Source organism: Poecilia mexicana, unplaced genomic scaffold (assembly GCF_051168715.1).
Source record: "Poecilia mexicana isolate PSO_F unplaced genomic scaffold, ASM5116871v1 scaffold_2, whole genome shotgun sequence".
NCBI classification, from domain to species: Eukaryota; Metazoa; Chordata; class Actinopteri; order Cyprinodontiformes; family Poeciliidae; genus Poecilia; species Poecilia mexicana.
In genome coordinates, this window is record NW_028263371.1 from 22,679,309 (window position 1) to 22,691,214 (window position 11,906).

The window sequence follows — 11,906 nt, forward strand, 5'->3', positions numbered from 1 at the left end:
GCGGTGTACCGCTCCAAGATGGCCGCCCTAAATCTCGTCAGCTCCAATAGGCGAGAGCAGCCCATGAGGCGTCTATCCTTATATTATGTCTATGGTTGTTAGTCTTAAAGCTACAGTTCAGTTTATGACGCGATGTTCCGTGCAGGTACTGATCTGAACAACCGCTGTTCAACTTTCCGAGTTATCAGACAAAAAACAGTTGCATGTGAATTTGGATGAGCCTTTGAAGTCTGTTGGATGCAAATCCAAATCAGAAGATATTCAAATGGTTCTGAAATGGAGAGGGAAGCTTTCAGGTTTCCACTGTTCGGCTCAGAACCACTTCCTCTTCAGTTCAGGATGAATTTGCACCAAAACGGAAAGTTTTCGTTCCAAATACAAGATCAGGATGTCGTTTCACAGACAGTTTTTTTTTTAAATCCAATGAATCAGGTTGGATATGATTTGAATTTTGCAAATTCTTGTTACTTACTTCCACTATTTCATAGCTACGAACATGATCAAAGAGGATAGTTTGAATAAAACTTTTTGCATAATCTGACAAAAATATCAACAGGACACAAAAATCCTACAAAAACCACAACATTTATATAGGATTATAGCTTATAATTTATGACTAAAACTAATTACATGTTAGCAATGGAACCATATTCCTCCTGCTAGCAGATGTCTGTCAACATGTTGTGTGTTTTATTATGAAACATGTAAAAACATCTGGATTTGATGAGTAGATTTCAGCCGCAGCAGCTGATACTGATGGTATGAAAGGATCTATGAGAATTTTAATCTTTTGCAGATTTTAAACGACTGGCGGAGTGATGCAGGAGTTTTACAGTTTAGCAAACATCTCCACAAAAACATAAAAATACTTATAAAACTCTGTGAAAACTCATCGCTAAGGAAGAACCAATAATTCTTGTTTTTACATCAGATTTAAATGCTTCAGATCAAACCAATTTTAATTTCTGACAAAGAAAACTTGAGTAAATATCATTTGATCAAAGTTCAGACTTTGACTAGGTCACTCCAAAACCCTATGTTTTTGGTCAAGAGCAGATATTTTATGTTGCTTTTTACTTTACTAAATATTTAGTGAATATGATCTACAGGAATAATAATAAATCTAATCATTTATCATATGTGATCCTATTGATATTGCCTGGGAAATGTAAGTTATTCTTCCTTCTGAATTGATTTTAGAAAAGCTTTTTCAAACTGAAACTATTATTTATGGATGTTTTATAGATTAATGTATCCTTTAAAGTGTTTTAAGCTAAGAAAGCCAGTAGCTGACATAGACTGGTACAATGAAAACTAAACAAACTTAGAAATAGTGAGAAGAAACAAAAAGAGAAGCAGGGAGAAACTGGATCCATCAGCCAGTTAATGAAAGTTTAAAACTGGGAGAAATGGGAGCAGCTGAGAGAGGAGACCAGGCAGGCAGGCTGAGGGAAAGGAGGAGAGGAAGAGCAAAGACAGGAAAGTTAGATACAATAAATAATGAGATCTGGGTTTAGCATAATAGAAACACAACCAAAATAATCCCAGGATATGACAGAAAATCCCCAAAAGATTAAAACCCAGGACTTTCTTGAGCTCCAAATCCTTCTTCACCACTTTGAAAAAGTTTTTATTCAACAAAACATGACTTAGGTCATTATTTGTAGGTACCACACAGAAAATGAGCATAAAAAACAAATAAATTATGGCATAAAATAGACGGAGAAGCTGCAGTTTGGAGATTCTTGGGACAAAATAAGACAGAAAAGAGCTCAGATGTTTGAAATGTTCTGATGCTGCTGGATCAAAATGTTACCAAACTGAACCAGCCTCCCAGCTGGAAGTAAATGTGTCAGCGTGAAAGTTTCCATCATCCAGCGCGGAGCTGTTCTTGTGCTCTGTGGGAAAACGTCTTTGTTTGGTGATCCTGGTCTCTGATGCACTTCTGGAATTCCTGATGCGGAGAACGATATTCCGGAAACAGAAATATGAGAAAATTCACAGCTCCGGGTCAGACAGAGATAAACCAAAACATCTTATCTCCTCCTGGTGTGAAAACATCTCAGCTTCTTCTTTCTCAATCAAACCCAGAAACAGAAAAATAAATCATTTATGGGGAATATTACATAGTTTATCCTCCCACTTCATTCCTGGGATATCAAACCCCCGCCTGCATCAGAGCCGCAGCGTTTTCATTGTTTCCATTTCGAAACAAAACCAGACGAGCGTCAGAGTTTAGTGAGAACAAACCAAAGATGTTGAGATGAAAGAGAAAAACTGCAGAGCTGTTCTGGTTCCTTCTGGCCTTACTGGTTCTGTAATGGGCAAATTCTGCAGATTTTTAATTTAAGCAATTTTATACAAGATTAGAAATATTAAAAATGCAAATAAGCATTTTATTGCCTAAAGTGCAACAACACAGCTAAATAAAAACTTGTAACATCAACATGTTAGTAATCCTGTCTCAATAAGAAATTAATCAATTAATTGATTAATAAATTAAATGAGTTTGATCATTTCCATTTTGATGATTAATATGTTTTAAGGAAAATGCTGTTTATGGAAACATGAAAATACATTTTATTTATTAGTTTTGGTTGTTTTATTCCAGTTCCAGGCTTAAGTTGTCTTTTCAAAATTAAAGTTTATTAATCTTTAAAACAATATTATTATTTATTGCAATAATTTCTGAGACAATTTATTGTTCAGCAAAATTTTCACAACAGAAATGCTGTGAAAAGCTCAGCATTTCTGCTTTAGTAATGATTAATAAAAGATTTTTTAATATAATTTGAAACAACTATTCTACTACTTCAGTTTTTTGTAGAACATATTTAACCTTAAATGCAAAATGTAAATATTTTTTGTACAGTTTTAGCTTCATTGCTGCTCAGAATGGGCTTTTTCTTTTCAGCAAATGTCCTTTTTATGAGTCTGTAAACTCCATTTATTGATTATTTGACGAGTTGACGATTATTTCAGTAATCAATTAATCATAATTTATTGTTTCAGTCCTATTTTCTGGAAGAGTTTCCAGAAAGTTATGAATGTTGAACCCATCAGGTGGAACCAAATGAACCGCAGTGACTGTAGTTTTTGGGAAGTTCTGCTTCCAACACGTCGTTGTTTTGGGAGTTTTAGTGTGAATCCGTCTTGGTTTTCATAACTTCTGACTCATCGGATTAAACACTGCAGTCAAAAACAAGATGGTGTCACCGCAGCCAGAGAGCTGGGAAAATATTAGGTCATTTTGTAAATGATTCATGATCAACTGAGTTCACCGAGAACCGCCGACAACTTCCAGGAATAGGTTTCTGTTTCTCTAATTACTGGAGAAACTTCTGGACCAGTCCTCTTTAAAACAGAGCTTCCTTAATGTAGAGGCCTTACTTTGACTAGACCAGAGGTATGCAACCCTTACAATCCAAGAAGCATGTTTTTAATTCAGTGAAGCAAAATAAAACACCAGTAGACCCACAAATGTTTCACAACAAATAACCACAATTTCATTTGTTTATGTATGAATATAAAGTTTCTAAAAAATGATGGATAATTTTTTTTTCTGTGAGATATTGATATTTGTGGAAAATTATGTAAAAGAAAAAATGAAATAAAACCTCACATAATTTCCAACCTAATCATGAGAAAAAAATCTGCATAAATATTTACTAACCCTCAACTATACATTTATTATGTTTATATGTAAAAACTTTAATTCTTTATTAAATTTATTCGGAGCCATTGTGGAAGCTACATTTGTTTCCAGAACTACAGGTTGGAAACCCTTGGACTAGACCACTGTAACACCTTAACTTTGTCAGCCATTTCATTGTAATCTTGTATGGAGTGCAAATAGTGACGAAATTAAGAAAATTACACAACCAGCTGTGCCTCTGTTGTATCCAGCTACTGATCTGATTAATGATAGACAAGCCACTCCAAAAGCAAGCCGATGCTAACTTTTGTTAAAATAGAGTTAGCATTGGAGTGGCTAACGGTTAGCATGTGTAGTTCTGTAAAAGAAAGCATGTCAATGTACTGTAATGTATGTATTTTACTGATGTAATATGTGAACCATTTTCTTGATTAAGTTTTATTTTTAAAAAGTGTCTGTTCCAGCCTGCATGCTACTCATGCTAACATGCTATCCATGCTAACAGACAGCAGAAGCAGATCAAAAACTGATCATCATAAAGAAAATATAACACAAAAAAGTCTGATCTTTTCACAAACTGCTTCAAAAAATCTGTTGAATTATAAGATTGTTATACTTCAGATTCATATTTTTCTCATTGTTTATATTTTTGTTGCTTACCTTTTGTGTTTGGTGGGTTTATTTGTTAATGCTGATTGAAAAAAAATAAATAAACTCCTCAGGTTTTAAATGTATAATTGTTAATTTATTCAATGGGAAAAGAAGGTAAATAATGTAAGTTTGACACATTTATCAAATAGACAGTTATAAGTGCTGTTAGAGGGGAATTTAAAGAGGTTTTCTCCTTAAGAAGCAGCTTTTTCAGTCTTTTTTTTTTAGAGATTCTCTGGTCTTCTCAGGGTTTTTTAACTTTTACCAGATTGACGGCAGCAGCAGTTGTTCCTTAAACTCTTTGCTGATGTCTTCCCATCCTGGTTAAAAACAACAGACTCGTCACGTCAAACTTTTAGCTACTGTGTCAAAGCTGAAAGAAAAACAACATTCGAGTACATCACGGCAATTAGTCCCGTTTGACCTCGAAGGCATGACTCACTTTGAGTCTGAGAGCAGAGCCGTTTGGCAGCCGGGTCTGTCAGCGAAGTACACACTCGTGCAAACACTCCCCCTCCGAAGGAGAGTCGGTGAGGATCGTTCTCACGCAAAGCCTCGGCCCTCCTCACATTCACTGGGAGTGTGTTTCACCCGCCGTCTCAAGATCCTGGGACGGAGCGAGCCAGCCCAGACTGTTTTTACCCCTACAACACACACACACACACACACAGGCAGAATGGGATTCTGCTCGCCATCTGGGACTGATTAGCATCCCTACTTTCCAACAACACACACACGCTTTAAAGGATGTGATGGCGGCTTAAACCCAGTCACCTCTTGAAAACATCTCCTTTCTGAGCTCTCAAATCATTTCCTATGAACGTCTTTGGCACGGCGTTTTGTGCCACTCCTCGTTTCCTCCAATCACCGTCAAGAAGGTGGAGAAAGAAGAGTTCACACTGCGCCACAAAAACAACATCAGAAGCAAAAGGCTCTTTGCATGACTAAGAGGCAGCAGGTGGATGGAAGAAGGTTCAAAGCAAAATACAGAAATTCAGACAAGGATATATTTCTATCTAAAGGTAACAACCAGCAGAGGTACAAACAAACACTTAAATTATTAAGCTGCAGATAAAAACTGAGAGGAAACTGAACACAAATTGGAGCAAATATCAGCAACTATATAAAGAGATGTTTTTTTCAAAATGGCTGCCAAACGTACTAAACAAACGTAAACAACTACAACTCCCAGCAGAGATTAAAACATCTACCAAGATGGATGTGCAGTATATAAATATTAACTACATTAACCTGCATGGTTTTCACACCAGAAGATAACAGGTTGCTAATGATGCTAATTGCTAATATCAGCTTCAGTGCTAACAGCAGCAGTTATCTCTCTAAATGGCCACATGTAAAAAAAAATCAATAAATGGATCAAAAACTGTATTTAAATGTTTGTTTTGTTCCTGAAGTGTTGCTTTTCTATATTCCTCTAGCAGTCAGCTGTGCTGTGCAGCTAATGTTACGTCAATAAAGGAAGGAGAAGTTTTCTCAGAAATATACAATGAACTTTGACCTTTGGCTTGAGGAGCCACAACTCTAATATTCTTAAACCAAATAGAAAACATTCAAGGTAAAACTGAAATGTAAATAAAGCTAATAAAGAGTCTGTTTCCATAACAACAAGAGGTTAAAGTGAAATAACTTTTTAGCGTTCAGATGCTTAATAATTTGTTGACATTTAAAGGTTATAAATTCTGACATTATTTGATTGTTTGGGAATAAAAGTTAAGGATGAAAGTGAACTGAAAAACGAACTGGATCGTCATGAGGCTGAATTAAAGTTTCCAGTCTAATAAAATGCAAATCATTGATTCTGTGGTGTTTGATTTCCGGCATAATAAATCTTATTAGTTTTCCTGAAAGTTTTGTGAAAGTTTGGAGACTGTCAGCAGGATTAATACATTTCTTTCTGAAGCTGATGCTTTTCACAACGTTTAATGATCTTGTGGGAAATTAGTTGCTGCCAAAGCTTTGGTCTTGTGGAAAACACGGCGGCGAAGCTGCTGGGAAATAACCCGGCTCTGCAAGAAGCCTTACCGTCAGTCCCATCTCTGGTTTCTCTCTTCAAAGAAAACTCGACTCGCTTGTTGTTTTTGGCTGTGGCTGATCTGCTGTCAGGGACAAAACTGTGAGCTCAACAATTTGACAAACAAGTTTTTGAGTCGCAGATTCATAATCGTCATGCTGCGGGCTTACGAAGTGGAACGACCCAAACTGCAGACTGGAGAACATCAGGACCTGTGCTTGGATACCGATTATGAATTTACCCAGAGAAAAACATTTCTATCAATTTTTAAATCTTGACTCATCTCTTCAGAACTTAAAAACGGAAAGTAAAGATTTTCAGTTCAGTTTATCACAAAATCTGTGATTAAAATCTTAATGGACCTGATGTCCAAACATAAATCAGATCTCTCTAAAACAGCAGTTTCAAATTAATTTTGATTTTGGTTCATATTAAAATCATTAATGTCCTCAAACTGCCAGAAAATTTTGATAAAACCCTATTAGTAAATCGCTAAATATGCCTCCGCACCACCAGGGGGCTCCCAAGAGCATCACTTATTCATTTGTTTATTATTTTCTACCTTAAAGATTGCACATTTTCACCATTTCCCACATCTGTTCCAAATATTAAAAACAGTTGTTTACATAAACTTGCTAACTTGTTTACTGTAAATTCAGTGTCTGCAGATTTTACTTTTAAATAGTTAAATTTATATGAAACACAAAATAACATAATTATTTAGAGCGTCTGGTTGTTTGTTCCTGTAAGGTAACAAACTTTATATCACAGTGTCATGTAAGTAATTAAAAATTATGCTAATTAGTGTTGCCTATAAATGATGAAGGATCTGGTGTTGACATGTTAGTATGGGGGGCCTAATTGAAATTTACTCAGGGCCCCAAAAAGCCTTGAACCAGCCCTGCATTAAAGTATTAATAAAAAGCTGCACAATCAAAGAAAACTTCTTCAAATGAATAAAATGGAATATCTTTTCGAATTGATGTAATTTGGTTCCATAAAGATCAAATCCATTTTGTTTTGATTGAAAATATTTAAGCACAACTGTTCTTTTTCTTTTTTTAAAGGTTTTTTTATGCGTCTCTCAAGAGTTTAGGCCACATAAAAAGCACTGGCGGGCCAGATTTGGCCCCCGAGCCTCGAGTTTGGCAAGTTTTAAGTCTTCAGTGCATCATTGCAGGGATTTAAAAAGTGAATATTTGGTGAATTTTACCTTTTAAATATCATGAGTCTCCAGTTTTTGGTTGATTTGACTTTTCAGCAGGAAGTCATCAAGTTTGGTAGAGGCAGCGCGTCGCTCGTTGGATGCAGGTGTGTTTAAAAGTCAACATGGAAAAGATTGTAAAGATGAAATCTGTTTACAAACTCAATTGTTTGTTGCAAAACTGTTGTTGAAATTTGTGATATCAGTTATGATTTTCTTTCTTTAGCCTTAGGAATTGTACAAAGGCAATTCTATTGTAAAGATAGCTTAAGTGCAAAATATTTTAATAAAACAAATTAACTTGATTTTTACACAGAAAGAATCTTTAAAATTATTTTAGTTGAATTGAAGGCTAGTGGTTAGCAGTTCAATTCCCATCCTAAAGGTTGTGATCATTGAGATTACAAAACATTTATCATTCTAAAATGTTAGTGAAGACTAAAAATTTTAAATTAAGGATTTTCTTTGCTAGATCAGCTAGTAGTAGATTCAGCTGTTTCTGAAATGTTTTTATTCGTCTATTTTAAAATCAGTGCTATTAAAGTGAATGCAAACGTTGTAAGTGTGAATTAGAATCAGCTCCACAGAGCGTCACTAATAAGTTCACTAATAAGTACTCAATTTGATTATTAATCTAATTAGTTAAACCATTAGTTAAACCAGACCTAAAGATTTCAGTGTGTAATTCCAGTTTGTGACCACAGGAGGGCAGTAGAGAGACAGAGTCTATGGCAAGAAATATAGTTTTAAAGCTGATCATGGCGATTTATGCCATCTGGTGGACATAGAAGGTAACTACAGCGGTAATTAGGATTTTAATTGTTTTTAAGGCAGACCAGAGTGATTTCTGCTCTTTGGTTCCCTTTAAACGTAACTACAGAAATCATAAATATTTAAAACATTTTTATAGTTGAGATGGTAGAGGGCAGAATCATGACACCCAAATTACTACCATGTTTTGACTAAAAGAAGAGTAAAATAACAAGTAACTAAAGCAGAGCAGGGTACATCCTGCCATCTGGTGGACGCAAAAGGTAACAACAGCATTAATTGAGATTTACATTATTTTTAATGCAGAGCGCGGAACATGCTGCCATCTGGTGGACGCAAAAGGTAACAACAGCATTAATTGAGATTTACATTATTTTTAATGCAGAGCGCAGAACATGCTGCCATCTGGTGGACAAAGACTGGAACTACAGCGAAAAGATTTGCAGTTGAGTACTTTTAATTATTTCTTCCACATTTTTCGTGTTAGAGACCAAACTTGCCACGCTTCCCAGTCTTTCCCAGCCTATCTTAAAAGTTTACCTCCAAAAGATTTCTTAATGTATGTCGCATATTTAATAAAGCTTAAGAATGGAAGAAAAAAACTGCTGTAGTAAATGTAAAAACATTACAAAACAACTTTTTCTGTATTTCACAATTAAATCACTGTTAAAACAAATTAAATTAAAACTCTGTTCGAGTTAGAGTTGCTTTATTTCACTAGAAGAGGGCAGTAAAGATTTTAAGGCAGTTAAATTAGATTTGAATGTAAGACCAAGTTTAATAATTAACACAATTATTAACACCATAAGGTTTAAAGCAGGTGCATAAACAGAAATATATTTCCTTAGAGAATTGAAAATCAGATTCAGTGGTAAAAACATGCTAATCGGTTAGCATCGCTAGCTCCGCTCTGATTCTCCGCGGTGCTGTCTTCAACTCTGAGGAGTTGCTTCTAATTCACATGCAAACGAAAACATAAAACATCGAAATGATCCCAGGATAAACATCTGTGGTAATTTATCTAACTGGGGCCCATTTAACTCGCTGCTACGGAGCTGGAAACCAGCTAACTACAGCGCTGCAACATATCGATGGCTACAACCCCATTTGAGAGGCGGGAATATGCCCTCTGGTGACTACAAGTGGTAATTACAGCTAATAGTAAAGCTGGTAAAATTATAAATATATGCTTCCTGCGAGTCGAGTTCCTTCAAAATAAAACACCGGAAACAAAAAATGCTGTCAAATGCTAATAAAATACAACTAAACTAAACTATGCAGAAGAAACAGTATATTATTAATTATTTTATTGAATAATCATAATATTTTAACATAACTATTTAATAATTTCATGATAAATACACCAGATCTATCTGAATATTTATCTGGGGTCTGTTTTTTATTTTCTGGAAATAGAAAAATGGACAGTAAAATTATTCAAAGAAATAATAAGTAGAGTTGGAATAAAAAAATAAAAAAAAGCACCCTGCAATGATATAAAATCTGTCCAGCTAATGGTCCTGAGGAAACAGTTTGGTTTTTAAATTGTTTTGTGAAAGAGTAATTAGTAAATTAAATGTGTAGTAATGTGAAGAGCAGCAGTTTTAATAATTTATGTGTGTTGCAAATTAATTCAGGTACGAGTGTTTTAATTATAAGCAAATGCAGATAATGTAAATTGTGCAGCTTTATTTGTAGTTGCAGTTCCTATTTGTGTCCTCTTTGTGAGTGTGAAGTAGAAGCAGCTCCACAGAGCGTCAGTCCTTCTGTTCACTAATAATTACTCATAATTTTATTATTAATCTAATTCAGCATTACTTTCGCAAGGCTGGAGAATTTTAGTGTATAATTCCAGCTTGTGATCACAGGAGGGCAGTAGAGACAGAATTTATGGCAAAAAGAGTATATCCTTTAAGGCAGAGCAGGGAGATTTGCCATCTGGTGGACATAGAAGGTAACTACAGCTGTCATTAGGATTTCAATTATTTTTAAAGCAGATCAGAGATTTCTGCCCATTTTTTCACATGGAGGGTAACTAAAAATAATAATGTATAATATGATTAATAAAAACATATTTTTGAAATGTTATATTGCTGTGATAAACCAATATTTTTATTTTAAATGTCATTTGCCCCTGAGCTTTCTCCGTCTACTGCCATCCAGTGGTAGCAGCCCGCAACTACATAGTAAAATCTTAAGATTAGGTTAATCAATTTAAAAAGGCTCATTTGTAAGCTGAATGACCTACGCTACTGTTCAGCATTTGTGTGCAGATCTGCACCTGCCGATAATCAGAGTTTGTGTGTAAAATTGAAAGCAGAAGACAAAACTAACTTCAGATAAAAATAAATAAATAAATAAAACATGCTAATCGGTTAGCATCGCTAGCTTCGCTCTGATTCTCCTCGGTGCTGTCTTCATCTCTGAGGAGTTGCTTCTAATTCACACGCACAAAGGAAACACTGAACACCGAATTGATCCCAGGATAAATATCTGTGGTAATTTATCTAACTGGGACCCATTTAACTCGCTGCTACGGAGCTGGAAACGAGCTAATTACAGCGATGCAACATACCTATGGCTACAACCGCATTTTGAGAGGCGGGTTTATGCCCCCTGGTGGCTGCAAGTGGTAATTACAGCTAATTAATAAAGGTGGTAAAATTATAAATATACGCTTCCTGCGAGTTCCTTCAAAATAAAACACCGGAAACAGGAAATGCTGTCGTTTGACAAAGGCTAAAAAGATACTACTAAATTAATCTAAACAGAAGAAACAGTAGATTATTAATTATTAATCATTATATTGAATTATCATAAGCCAGGACCAATATTTTAACATAATTATTAAATAATTACATGATAAGTGCACCAAATCTATCTGAATATTTATCTCGGGTCTGCTTTTTATTTTGTGGAAATAGAAAAATGGACAGTAAAATTATTCAAAGAAATAATAAGTAGAGCTCGAATAAAAAAAGCTCCCTGCACTGATATTAAAACTGTCCAGCTTATGGTCCTGAGGAGACGTTTTTTGTTTTCAAACTGTTTTGTGAAAGAGTAATTAGCAAAATAAATGTGTAATAATGTGAAGGGCAGCAGTTTAATAACTTATGTGTGTGTAGCAAATTAATGTACATATAATTGCAGGTACGAGTGTTTTAATTATAAGTAAATGCAGATAATGTAAATTGTGCAGCTTTATTTGTAGTTGCAGTTCCTATTTGTGTCCACTTTTCTTTGTAAGTGTGAAGGAAAAGCAGCTCCACAGAGCGTCAGTCCTTCTGTTCGCTAATAATTACTCATAATTTTATTATTAATCTAATTCAGCATTACTTAAACTAGGCTGGAGGACGTTAGTGTGTAATTCCAGCTTGTGACCACGGGAGAGTAGAGAGACAGAGTTTATGGCGAAAAGTGTACAACTTTTAAGGCAGAGCAGGGCGATTTATGCCATCTGGTGGACATAGAAGGTAACTACAGCTATAATTAGGATTTCTATTATTTTTAAAGCAGATCAGAGATTTATGCCCTTTTATTCACATGGAGGGTAACTAAAAATAATAATGTATATTATGATTATTAAAAACATC